This window comes from Onychostoma macrolepis, chromosome 21, assembly GCF_012432095.1.
Source record: "Onychostoma macrolepis isolate SWU-2019 chromosome 21, ASM1243209v1, whole genome shotgun sequence".
Taxonomy (NCBI): domain Eukaryota; kingdom Metazoa; phylum Chordata; class Actinopteri; order Cypriniformes; family Cyprinidae; genus Onychostoma; species Onychostoma macrolepis.
Window position 1 is genome coordinate 4,657,370 of NC_081175.1, and position 14,413 is coordinate 4,671,782.

The window sequence follows — 14,413 nt, forward strand, 5'->3', positions numbered from 1 at the left end:
AGTTAATCATCATTCATTCTGTCCACTTGTGTTAATTAATCATCTTGTTTGCTCCTTTGTTTCCCTGTCTTTATAAGCCTTCTGTTTCTGTCTGTTCTTTGTCCTGGATTGATGCTGATTTAATGATATATGTGTGTTGATGCTATTCAGTTCTCCTGTTCTTTGTGTTTAAAGTGTAATTAAAATCTATTTTGGTTACTCCTTCGTAGTGCGATTGACTACAACCACGTTCCGTGACAGTATATCTTGATTTATATATAGTGTAAATGTAGTGTAGGCAGGGGCTAGTTGCCAGACTTTTTACTCACTGAATATTTCTCCAAGTTTATTTTTTTTTTAAAGTTTAGCACAATTTTGGCACAAACATATGTATTTGGTCAAATCATCTTCAATCGATCGATCAATCAACTTACTGTATATAATCACTCCTGTGTTACAAAATGGTTATTACAGAATTATTGAGTCAATATTTAATACACAGTGTGCTTTCTCATCATTTAGAAATGTATGTTTGGCCCAAACATTGGGGATTCTGCTAAAAATCAGAGTGACAGTATTTTCTGTTCTACAGGCTGATGCATTACACATCACAGGTGATTTGTTTGAAGCTGGCATTAGTGCGCTCGCACCATCCAACAAACCAGAGGCGGCTCTTAACTCATTGCTCTGCCTGCAGCGATGAAGAAGGCAAAGCAGCTGCAAGAGATACAAAATATTCATGACTCAGAGTAAACTGAGATGGTACACTATGATTTTGCACTGGTAATCACAGGGGATGAGATGTGTTTAAAGTATAAAGTTTAATGTTTCACTGTATACATTTGAATGATTGAAAGTTTCATGACTTTTCTATTAACATATGGATTAACAAATCTGTAATGTTTGTTAATGACCTATTAATAAAAGGTATATGATTATTATTTAAAAAATGTCAAGATTAAATATTTCAGCAATTTAAAAAATAAATAAATAAAATAAACCTATAGAGTTACATAACAGGAAAAAAGCTTTAAAGTAATTACAGATCTCAGAACTTGATGAATTATTAACAAAAACATATTTGCGAATGCAGACCATGTCAAATTATAATTTTTATTTCAAGTGCCTGACTGTTATATGTATATTTTATTAGGAGATGAAATTGCCATCCCGCAAGTCTTTTCCTCTCAACTCACAATTCATTAACTTGAGGAAATCCTCTTGAAGAGGGGTCGCAGCATCCCCCCCCCCTGCTCACCCCTGCTCAGAATGAAACCTGCAGCTTTTGTGTTAGCCGAGCAGTCCAATAGCGTTTGGTAAAAAAAAAAATAGATTGAGTTTACTCGATGGTCTTCAACATCGTCTTCCTTTGCCCTGGTTTTTCTGTAGCATTCACAACACCTTTATGCTCCGGCCTTATAGCACCACTGCACCTGCAGCGAGCTGGATGTGACTGAATGGATAATGGCCGGTCAGCTGCCAACGTTAGACTTCATCAGTACGAATCCCGGTCTGCCACAAGTTTGTGACTCTGTGAGATCACAATGCTTGGCTGCTCTTGGGCAACCAAGCATTTACACATAGCAGCTTGGTTACTCCCCTCAATACTTCACTAGTCCATTATGGGAATGTGGCCCATCAGCCCTTCCATTTGGCTGGCCGTCAGGCCATTCTTCCCCTAAACAAGCAGATTTACTTCTCTGCCTCATGTGTTTCCTGAGATAAGAATAAAGACACGGGGAATCTGCTTAATGACATTCAGATTAGTACAGTGTGCCAGGTTAGGCAATTACAACTGATGCAAACGGTCGTTGCTGGAGCTCTCAGCTAACAGTGTAACAGAGAGTGGCCAATTTTTTCTAAGGTGGCCTCAATGTGAAAGCAGAGACAACAGGAATATAGAATAGAATAGAATAGAATAGAATTGTGATTATAAATGGATAATTTCAACTCTAAATTCAGATTGGATTGGCCAATAAGTTGCTGTATTACTTGGAAACCATAAATAGCATAGAATTAGGCTAATGAGCTGTATTACATGGCAGAAGAAATTAAAAAAATTGTTAATATTCATGCACGTAACTCTAAGTAACTGTGTTGTTGCAGCCACCATTTTATGAAAGCAATCAGCCACTCGCATTTTACCATGATTTCAGAGGTTTAGAACCTGTACTCGCGGTAAAACCCGTACTTGTGGTAAAATCAATCATTCAAATATGTATTTTTTTTTTTTATTACAGATTTCTACAAAATAAAATTACAAAGCAATGAGCCACCTAATCACTAATTGTCACTAATACCGCGGTAACACTTTACAATAAGGTGTAATTTATTATCAATAGTTAATGTATTAACTAACATGAACAAACAATGAACAATGCATTTATTACACTATTTATTAATATTTGTTCATTTTAGTTAATGAAAATACAGTTGTTCATTGTTTATTCATGTTAGTTCACAGTGCATTAATTAATGTTAACAAACACAACTTGTGATTTTAATAATGCATTAGTAAATGCTGAAATTAACATTAACTAAGATTAATAAATGCTGTAGAAGTATTGTTCATTCTTAGTTCATGTTTACTAATGTTGTTAACTAATGTTAACTAATGAACCTTATTGTAAAGTGTTACCAATACCGCTAATAGTAGAATTTAAGTATTTAGTATTTAGATATATGTGCAGGATGAGCAAATAAACAAATGTGTTGTCTTTGTACAAAACGTAAAATTATTCAAAGAGCCTATCTCACCCCAGTACTGGGATAAGATTTCTTTTATTTTAAAAGTCTTTTATAACGAAAAGTCATTTATAATTTTCTAGGATGAGTTCGAAAAATCTTGACTACAGACATTTTAAATGCATTTCACTATGTGTTCAACACAGCAGGAGCCAAGGAATGAGAGGGAAAGAAGAATTGTGGGTAACACTTTACAATAAGGTTACATTATTTAATGTTAATGTATTAACTAATATGAACAAACAATGAACAATGCGTTTATTACAGTACTAATCTTTGTTACTCTTAGTTAATGAAAATACAGTCATTCATTGTTAGTTCATGTTAATTCACAGTGCATTAACTGATGTTCACAAGCACAACATTTGATTTTAATGCATTAGTAAATGTTGAAAATAACATTAAGATTAATAAATGCTGTAGAAGTATTGTTAATTCTTATTTCATGCTAACTATAGTAAACAAATGTTAACTAATGAACCTTATTGTAAAGCGTTACTGAATTTTGCTTTTAGACATTACAGTTCAAAAGTTATTAGCAGAAACATGAGTGCAAATTTGGCCTGTTGCTTGCACTAGAGAGTTCAAGTTAAAGATTGCAAATTTGCTGTGGTTAATGATGAGACTGTCCTCTATCTGTGTGCCAATTTTTAAAATTTTCATAACTTTCCCACAAGTGGTTCTATAAGATACATAAGATTCATATCAGTACACTAAAGCATTTGTAAAATACAGGTGCTGGTCATATAATTAGAATATCATCAAAAAGTTGATTTATTTCACTAATTCCATTCAAAAAGTGAAACTTGTATATTATATTCATTCATTACACACAGACTGATATATTTCAAATGTTTATTTCTTATAATTTTGATGATTATAACTGACAACTAAGGAAAATCCCAAATTCAGTATCTCAGAAAATTAGAATATTACTTAAGACCAATACAAAGAAAGGATTTTTAGAAATCTTGGCCAACTGAAAATTATGAACATGAAAAGTATGAGCATGTACAGCACTCAAATGCTAAATTTACTTTCATCAGAGAACATAACTTTGGACCACTCAGCAGCAGCCCAGTCCTTTTTGTCATTAGCCCAGGCGAGATGCTTCTGACGCTGTCTGTTGTTCAAAAGTGGCTTGACACAAGGAATGCAACAGCTGAAACCCATGTCTTGCATACGTCTGTGCGTAGTGAAGCACTGACTCCAGCTGCAGTCCACTCTTTGTGAATCTCCCCCACATTTTTGAATGGGTTTTGTTTCACAATCATCTCCAGGGTGCGGTTATCCCTATTGCTTGTACACTTTTTTCTACCTCATCTTTTCCTTCCCTTCGCCTCTCTATTAATGTGCTTGGACATAGAGCTCTGTGAACAGCCAGCCAGTTTTGCAATGACCTTTTGTGTCTTGCCCTCCTTGTGCAACGTGTCAATGGTCGTCTTTTGGACAACTGTCAAGTCAGCAGTCTTCCCCATGATTGTGTAGCCTACAGAACTAGACTGAGAGACCATTTAAAGGCCTTTGCAGGTGTTTTGAGTTAATTAGCTGATTAGTGTGTGGCACCAGGTGTCTTCAATATTGAACCTTTTCACAATATTCTAATTTTCTGAGATACTGAATTTGGGATTTTCCTTAGTTATCAGTTATAATCATCAAAATTAAAAGAAATAAACATTTGAAATATATCAGTCTGTGTGTAATGAATGAATATAATATACAAGTTTCACTTTTTGAATGGAATTAGTGAAATAAATCAACTTTTTGATGATATTCTAATTATATGCACTATAAAAATGGCTGACATAGGAAAATTGGATATTGTTAATTCGGTATGCTGCTCCAAATCTAACTAAATCAATCTTATGATTTTTGGTCAAATTGTTCTGAAATTATAAACAAAAATGACATTTTTATAACTTTTGACCAGTAGGTGGCACTGTGCTGAAGCTACTCATGTGCCCTCAGGTCATGCTTGTTATAAAACGTACCAAGTTTGGTAAGAATCCACTAAAACTTTGTGAAGATATAGCCTCAAGTCAATTTTTGTGCAAATTTACGTCAAATTCTTTAGCTCGCTTTACAAAAACGGTTTGTTCTAATGGAAATCTTTTGATTTTTTGGTCACACTTTATATTAGGTGGCCTTAACTACTATGTACTTACATCAAAAAATAAGTACAATGTACTTATTGTGTTCATACTGTATTTCAAAACACTATTGCTGCTATTGAGCTGGGATACGGGTGAGGTTAGGGACAGGTTTGGTGGTATGGGTAGGTTTAAGGGTGGGTTAAGGTGTAAGGGAAGGGTCAACAGTGTAATTATAAATGTAATTACAGAAATTAATTACAGATGTAATTACATATAGGTATTTTTAAAAATATAAGTACAATGTAAAAACATGTATGTACACAATAAGTGCATTGTACCAAATTATTAATTCAAATGTAAGTACATAGTAGTTAAGGCCACCTAATATAAAGTGGGACCGATTTTTTTTTTTCCAACATTGTCTGAAGATGATCTGAGCGAATTTTGGTGAAAATCTGACTAACCATCGAGGACCAGTTTGAAAAAGTAGATTTTTCAAAAAATTCTAAATTTCTGAACAATCTTGTACCGTAGAAATTAAAATTTTAGTATGCTCTAGAGTTTGAGATAGAGACTCCAAATTTGCTATGGTTAATATTGAGACTATCCCCTATCTGTGTGCCAAATGTCATGTCAACTTTCCCGCAAGTGGTTGTATGGGCTGCCATAGACTTCCAGAGTGGAAGTCCCCATAGTAATAACATGCCATTCAGGAACTTCTATGCCAATTCTTATTCAGCATAATAAAATGTCTATATATATATATATATATATATATATATATACTGAAGGAGTGGCTGCTTAGCTGCCAGATCCTTCATATTGATATTAATTATATTATTACATTATTTCTTGTTTGACTATTAATCAAGTTATGGCAAGAGTGAAATGTGCAACCTTATGTGCACTTAAGAGATATTAAAGAATCCTGCTTTATTCTGTACTTCCACTCTCTAAGATGATGACTTCATAGTGTGTGTGTGTGTGTGTGTGTGTAACGAACCATTACCATACTGATAAAATTCTAGCTAGGGCTAGGCGGCCTTGAAGTTCTGATAAGTGCTCTGTGTGTGTGTTTGCTGGTAGGTCTCTCTCTCTGTGTTAGAAGAATGAGAATGCATTTTTGAAAAACTGTAAGTGTGTCCCAAAAGTTATACACACCTACTTGAACTCCTAGGCCAAATACTAAAAACACGGCATGACAAGTAGAGTGCAATGTGCAAAGACCTCAAGTTTGGGTATTGGGACAGGCCCAAAAACTGAGTTCTGCTTTAAACATCATGGCCTTTCTCTCTACCCCTTACATGTTCTTTCTAAGTTACTCATTGATTGTGGCAGCACCTAAAAGATTCAACACAGAAATGAACTTGCTCTGTGAGTTATTCATTAATAGTGTCTGACCGACAGACAGAAAGAATATTTGATTTGTAGTAGGCCTTTGTAGAAAACCTTGCTTTGTAGTAGGGCATCGCCAGCCAACAAGATCATGTCTCAAGCCTTTGTGAGACTATCTGCTTATGGTATAGCATTTTTGCCGAAGAAAGTCTATACTTGGACTGTAATTTTAACATCTTTTACACCTTGTGAACTTGCTATAGCCAAGGTCTCTGGCAATTGGTTCAGACGGCTATGCTTATTAAAAGCACGGGTGTCGCCTACACACTGCGAGCTCATTGGTTGCTACCCATGTTGTAGAGACGTCCTGTGGTGCCGGGCCTGGAAAGGCTAAAGATGGAGACTGCGATGGGGGAGAAAAGCACATTTACACACTGGCAAGGACTCATGCATTACGCTGAATTATTCACAAGCGTCTGGCTAACACAGATGGAGAGGGTTTTGTAGAAAAGTGCTCTGGATGATACAATTGAAAGTCTTGAGTGGCAGAGATGCTGAATGTTAGAGTTAAGTGCTGATGTGGGAGCACTGTGGCTTCATGCTGGATTATGTTTGAGGTCAAGATGAAGATAGCAGAAAGCGATCCAAAAAGGCCTATTATTTTGGAATATGCAGCATTTATTTGTGTATGTGTGTGTGTATCTGGTATAGTTTGTTAATTGGACCTTAAAATAAAGTGTGAACTATAGTACTTACTTGTCATATTTATTTTTTAAGCATTTAGACTTTTTGCCTGGTAGACAGATAAATTCACAAAAAATCTAACATATTTAAATTGATGATAAAGTAGTGGCTGTGAATTCAGAATTTAACTTATTTGCTTGCTTTTTTTTAATTAGACAATGTACAAAATGTTTGGATGCTTGAGGTACAGCTAAAATATTTGAATGTACTATCAAAACAAGTGTAACAGACACTTTGATTATCAAACTTTCTGGAACATGCTTTTTAAGATTAAAACAGTTCTTTTAAATTGTAGTAATATTCCTTTTTTTTTTTTTTTTGTGACTTTTATACGCAAACCGCTCTGTGACTTTACATCGTCTTGTACTATGTGATTTGCGTCTGTTCCTAAATGCTTCCACTTGCCAATAACACCACTTACAGTTGACCGTGGAATATCTAGCAGAGATTAAATTTCACAAACATGGCATGCTTGTAAATGCAGACTTCATTGCTAGGTGCTTGATTTTATACATCTGCTACAGTAGGTTCTTCATTGTATATACAGTATGTAGTGTATGTAAAGTTCGGAATGTTCTTTAAAAATAATAAAACTCAGACAAACCATCTAGCAACATGTTTAAAACAACACAAAACAACAACAAAAAAACCCTGGCTATTCCTATAACTGTTAAACACAAATAGAGGCTTAAATCCCCATTATGTGCCATAAAGCTGTAAATAAAGTGGTGCTGTATATTTGCAGATCTTAAAGTTTGTCTGAAGTAAACTTGGTGAACTTTGGCATATTACTTCAGTGCTCCATTGTACGAATGCTTTAGTTGCTATGCATCAATCTTAAAAAAAAAAAAAAAAATGGCACAGCAATTTTCCACCTCATTGGTGTCCGTACAGGTAACGAGAATCTCAGTCATAAATCATTACACAAAAAATGTCTGCTAGCCACCATGTTGTGTGGTTGTGTAACCGCGGCACTGAAGCTAATTTCATGCGAGCGAGTAGTTGGCTGTTCACTCCTCTCAAAAGCAGCTTCAATTACAAATGGCTGTCAACCCGATTTCCATGTGCTCTTGAAGCCTGGATCCAACTCTCTTAGAAAGGCCTGACCTGCTCAACAGCCAGCAACAAATATAATAAACGCATTTATTTTGGCTGTTGTTGGATGGGGTGCCTTTCTTTTGAACTAATATTATGTCACGATAGTGTTTTGGGTTTGTTATTTTAATACAACTATTATATGTGAGAGAGGAATTATCCTAAAGTTGCTGTAATGAACCTATTATTGTCAAGAATTTTTTTTTGTTGTTTGAAAGGAAACCAGCAGAATGACAAAAGGTAAACGCATTGTTACTTTTTGGCGTGTTGAGTAGCATCTGCCTGCAAAACCGGAGGCTGCATTTTCAGGAACGCAGTCCTAGGACCGCATTTCTAGGACCCTAGGTTTATAGTGACAACACCACCTACCAAATTAGAGGACCAGCAAAGATGGACGACAATCAGAGTGTGAATATCAAGTGTGAATCAGTTTTTATTTATTTAACATTAAAAACAATTGTGATGCATTTCATTGGAAAGTTAGTGATCGATAGCCAAAGTGATTGTGATTTACTAAATAGTCTCGAATGCATAGCCATCATATATTAGCCTCTAATGCTGTAAAATCAATTGTTAGCACATTCATTTAACGAAACTGTTGCATGATAAGCCTGTGTTGACTTATTGACAGCACAATAAACTGTAGCACGTTCGTTGTGAAAGCTCGTTAATTACTCATTTTTTTCCATTTTAATTAAGTAATTTAAAATAATCTTAATGTTTTAACTGTCACGTGCTCACAGTCAGGGGGGTGTAGGGGCTGGAATATTTTCAGTTGATTGCTTTCAAAATCTACCTTAGTCTTGCTCGTTTCTCCAATTCTGCATATTCTAGCTTTAAAGTCAGTTGTTCCTTTACTAACAACTAACACACAATACACTAAAAAAATCCTATTACCACAAAATAATTGTAATAATTGTGGCAAAATAATTTGCCGGTAGGACGTACTCAACGGGAAGACTTCAAAGTGGTATCCTCCGAAGTCCTTTCGCCAGGTGCCTGTCTACCTTGACAGTGAAGAACAACAGGACAACCTTTTTGCTTTTCTGAAGTCAGTACATAAAACACCTACGCAACTGAGCTTCACAGATGAACTGCAGTTAATCTGTGGTGTTCTATTTCCAGAGGTATGCATAACAATATAATGCATTGTGCATGTTTCTGCCCTTTCAAACCCTACTGTATTATTATACCTTATTCTACTTATGTACAGACGTGTGTGTATTTCAATGAACAATTTTATTTTGATAGGCCATCATATATGGCCTGGCTGGGCTTCAGAATTTGTCTCTGCAGGATGCTGAGCAGGCCTTCCTCTCTGGTCCTGATTATCATCACAGGTAAGAGTAGAAAATGGAATTGTTTTTACACAATGTCCAGTGTATCCTCTTTTTTAAGCGTTAACAGTATTTCTGTTAACCTAGCAGTGATTATGTTCTCCATTTACTATTTCAGTGAAGTGGAATAATTTAATACGATGATAGAGAAACAATTGAGAAAAGAGGGGAGAGCATCCAGGTGGTAGGTAGTGCTGCTGCATACATCACAATGTGAGCTTTAAATATTTAAAGGTCAGGAAAAGTCATGTCAATAATATGTTATTTCTATTCAGATTTCTTTCATCTCTCTCTATTTTTTTTTTTTCTCAGTTCAGATGGGCTTTATTGACATGAATGTTTCAAGAACCTTTGTTCCCACAACATCAAAATAAAAATTTTCCAAATCTTTGAACAGTATGCAATAATAGTATTATGAACATTAATTGGTATGAAGATTGATATAATTATTTTTGTATCGTATATGTGTGTGCGCTCTGTGGTAACTAAGATCTTTTAAATATGAAATTTAAAACTAGAGAGTAGAACATGTTCAGCTAAATGTTCCTTATTTCATTCACTTCTCTCTCTTAGGAGTCAGTGAAGACGTTGTCCATGAAGTTCTTTCTATGTGGTTCACGTCATTAACAAATTTGTTTTTGTGTGTGTTCAAATTCAACTGTTGTAATATATTATTTTATAAAATGTAATATACACAATCCTAAATCTACCCCATCCTTGTCATCCTTGTGTCTTCCCTCTGTACTTGAAAATGTGGTTGATCTAATGACTGAAAAGACTATACCATGATTCCTTGTTTATTTTACTTGAGTTATTATATTATGCTGCTTAGACCCAATAATTACTCAACATTCCTAGGAACCAGGTTTAATTGCAATAAACAAAGTAGTATTTGGGTGTAATAAAACTTTTTAAAAAACTCTAAAACTCTAATGTAGTTAAAACTGGGTGGAAATACTGCCTCGGTGGCACTTTTTTTGGTCCTTCAAAACTAGGGTCCTAGAAATGCGGTCCTGAAAGTGCAGCCTCCGGTACTGCAGACGGATCATATGTGTTTGATACAGTGAGACTAAAAGCCCCCCAAAAGTAGTAATTACTGAACTTTTCTTTGTAGAATGCTTTAGATACATCACACAGGCACTAAAAAGGTTGGGTTTCATGAGATTTATTTTATAACAGCATGACAAGTTATTTGCATTTTCGAACAGCAGCCGTTCATTTTAATCATATTCTTCAAATGACTTTGAAAAGTTTTCTGAAAATAGTATTTACACTGCATCCTAATAACAAACCAGAAAATGTAGAGGAGAGCAGGTACTTTTTTGGCCTAAACTTTGAATATTTACTTCAGAGAAGTATGCTTGTAGGTTGTTACGGATTCAAGGGAGGTGTGTCTTGACATTGGTCAGGAGTTACAGCAGTTTGTTTGATCAGTTTTGGGTTTCCTTTGGCCTGTCTCATGAAAATCACAGCCAAATAAAGATCTGACAGGGGACTGGGCTTTAAATTTACCAAACTAAATTGTTAAATGAGATTAACAAGAAGCATCTGGAAATGATTAACAAACCAATAACAGGCAATGAAAAGAAAAGTACAAAATGAAAGACATTATAAAACAAGAGGCACATGACCAAAACCCCCGAAACCATTCACTTATTTACCTATTTACTTTCTTATTTATTTTTATTGTAACTATTTAGTATAGGGACCAAATATCACTATTAACTAGTCGCTTATTAGCATGCCTATTATTAACATATTGGCTGTTTATTAGTACTTATAAAGCACATATGACCATATTCAACATCCCTAATCCTACCCAATACCTAAATTTAACAACAACTTTACTAACTATTAATAAGCAGCAAATTAGGAGTTTATTGAGGCAAAAGTCATAGTTTATGGTTTGTTAATAGTGAGAGTTGGACCTTAAAATAATGTCTGTTAAATCTGTTCAAAAATCAGTTAAAATGTTTTGTGTGTTAATATTGACAATGATGACAGATTGGATGATCTTTTCATGCACTGGATTCATATTTACACTAAAATTGCACTGGACCTGAATTAACTACAGTGGAAATGCATTTATGCAGGCAGGAACATTGCCAAATTTGCATATTATTGTTACCAACTGAGACCAGAAATCAACACATAAGCATATGTAACTTTGGTAACACTTTATTTTAGGGTCTCTTAACTAGTTGCTAATTAGAATGCATATTAATAGAATATTAACCATTTATTAGTAGTAATTAAGCACATATTAATGCCTTATTCTACACGACCTTATTCTACATCCCTAATCCTACCCAATACCTAAACTTAACAACTACCTTACTAACTATTAATAAGCAGGAAATTTGGAGTTTATTGAGGGAAAAGTCGTAGTTAATAGTTAATAAGTGTTCTCTATTCTAAAGTGTTCCAGTAACTTTTAAAGGAGATATAACAATACAATTATCCCTGCTCTGCACTATTTGTGGTCTGGAGAGGACAAGGTGTGTTTCTCTTGCTTTTTCAGGCCATGGATGGTTGAGCAGCTCTGTAATGCATTATATTGCATATGAGTGGGTGAGATGTTGCAGAACTCTATCTTGAACCTGACAGAATACTGTACACAGTGCTTAAAACAATATTTTACCTCTACAGCAGTAACAGTGGTCTTCCAGCAAATTCATATTTTTATAGTCCATACAATCTCATGGTCTTGCTCTCTCTTTCTTAAGTGTGGACTACAAAGGGCTGAGGGTGCCAATTGGGATAAGGCCCATGTTTGTATGTGCTTGGGTAGGCTATTACATAAGTGCACACAGTTCACATGAGAATTCCTTACTTTAAACAGCAAACAGTGTCTGATATATGGCAGTTAGTGATCTAATTGACTCTCTCATGCATTTCTCTAGTAGCATGGCAATATTTAATAGTGCTGACTTAAACAAGCATTGTTACTATTACTTATGCTTCAAGTTAGTGATTCGAACAAACTCAACCTCATTCAGTCCTACTGAATAACTCAATGTGCAACATTTGTGCTGCAGACATGGGGAATACATCACGCTCTGCAGATTTGTTGAGGAATGTGCAGTCAGACTTTTTTGCCTTAAAAAATCCCATAGGCTAAAGCCCAAAGTATACTTTGTTTTTTGTTTTTTTACATGTACATTTGCGTATGTGCACAGTTGAACACATAGCTTTTCAAGGTATACCCCGTTTGACAGTGGGAGCGTACACAGGTTATAAGTGATAAAAATGTCTTTACACTCGTTTAAAATAGAGCTGTGGATGTCTTTTAATCCCTTTACACATGCATTTGTCAATGTGAGCACCTACTTTTTTGCCATCTTCAATAGTTTGTTCAGAGATGGTCTTATTATTGAGAGATGCGAGGGTCTGTACTTAACATTGGAGAAAGCGTAATGGTCAACTTGGATCACGTGTGCGTTGATAACCAATCACGTTACAGCCTTGATGTCACTGAATTTCAGTCAGTCAGTTGTGCGACAGTCAATTGCCATTTATGGATACTATAGGAATGAATGAGAAGTGCGTAAACTGAATGCTTCCTGTCACAAAAGTCTTATTGTTTTGTTAACAACTTTTTATTAAATTTTCTTCTGGGAACAGTAGTAAAAAACAAAAAGCAACTGTGCAAATTTAGAACCCATCCCACCCCCTGGTAGACTTAAAAGAATAAAATAATAATAAATAAATAATAATAAAACAATTTTTTACAAAGATTTTAGAAAAGAAGACACAACATTAAAAGCCGAATGCCATAAATTTACAGTTTTCACATTAGATCCATGTATACGAGAAGTTGAGAGTTCCATCGAGATAATGTCCAACAAATACACAGTCCAGGTTTGTCTGTCCATTGTGTGAGGAGGATTCCAACAGTTGACTAGCAATTTATTTGCTGCTGTGAGAGCAGCTAACAGTAGACATCTTTGTTGGACTGACAAGGTGAAGTCCCAAAAGTCATTCATGAAAAAATGGCACGGAGTCAAACATATCTCAGTACCCAACAAATATGATATGTCTTGTGAGAGCTGAGACCAAAAAGATGAGAGAGAGGGGCACTCCCAAAAAAAATGCAAAAATGTGCCTAAAGATCCTTGCGACCAGAGATTACACTTAGGAGAAGACGACAGATTCATATAAAAAAGTTTCATTGGAGTTAAGTAAACCCTATGCAACAATTTCCAATGAATCATTTGGTGATTAGGGTTTTTAGAAGACAATTTAAACATACCCCATACCTGATCCGAAAATAAAACATGCACATCCTCATTAAGATCCTTAGCCCAAACAGTTGTAATAGATAAAGGTTTATATGAATGCTCAAGAAGAAAGAGATAGATGACTGAAGCAGAGGAGGGAGATTCCTCAGAAGGAAGGATTAGTTTGCGCAAAGGGTGAACAGGCAGTTGAGAGTTCCCAGGCACCCCATACCCCCGTAGGGACGATCTAAGGCGCAAATACATAAAAAAGGAGGTGCCTGGCGGATTATGTTGTTTTGAGATTCTGGAAGGATTTTAAACCACTATCATCATAGATATCTCCCAGAGTATTTACTTTATTATGAGTCCATGAAATGAAAATGAAATGGAGTACTGCCTGAGAAAAGATTATTATTGTTGAAAATAGGCGAATGCCTATGCCATATTGTAACTAGTTGTGAATGTCTTTCAACATCCCTCCATGTGGAGAGGAGGTGGGTTACAATGGGACAAAACCAAGATTTACACTTCCTAAGCGGAACTCCCGAAAAAACAAGATGCTTCAATTTATACGGATTAACAATAGATTCCTCAATTGCTCTCCAAGACACAGACGTGTCAGGATCAAACCAAACTGATAAAGGGCAGAGGGAAAAGGCTTAAGCATACAGTCTAAAATTGGGGAAAGAAAGACCTCCATTTAATCTACATTGTTGTAAGGTAGACCGTTTATTACGAGGACGTTTCCCATCACATATATACCGCGAAATACATGCATCAAGTTTGTTCCAGTAGTCAGCCGGTGGAGCGATAAGAATCATGGAAGAAAATAAATTAATATGTGGGACACAAAAGTCTTTCTCTT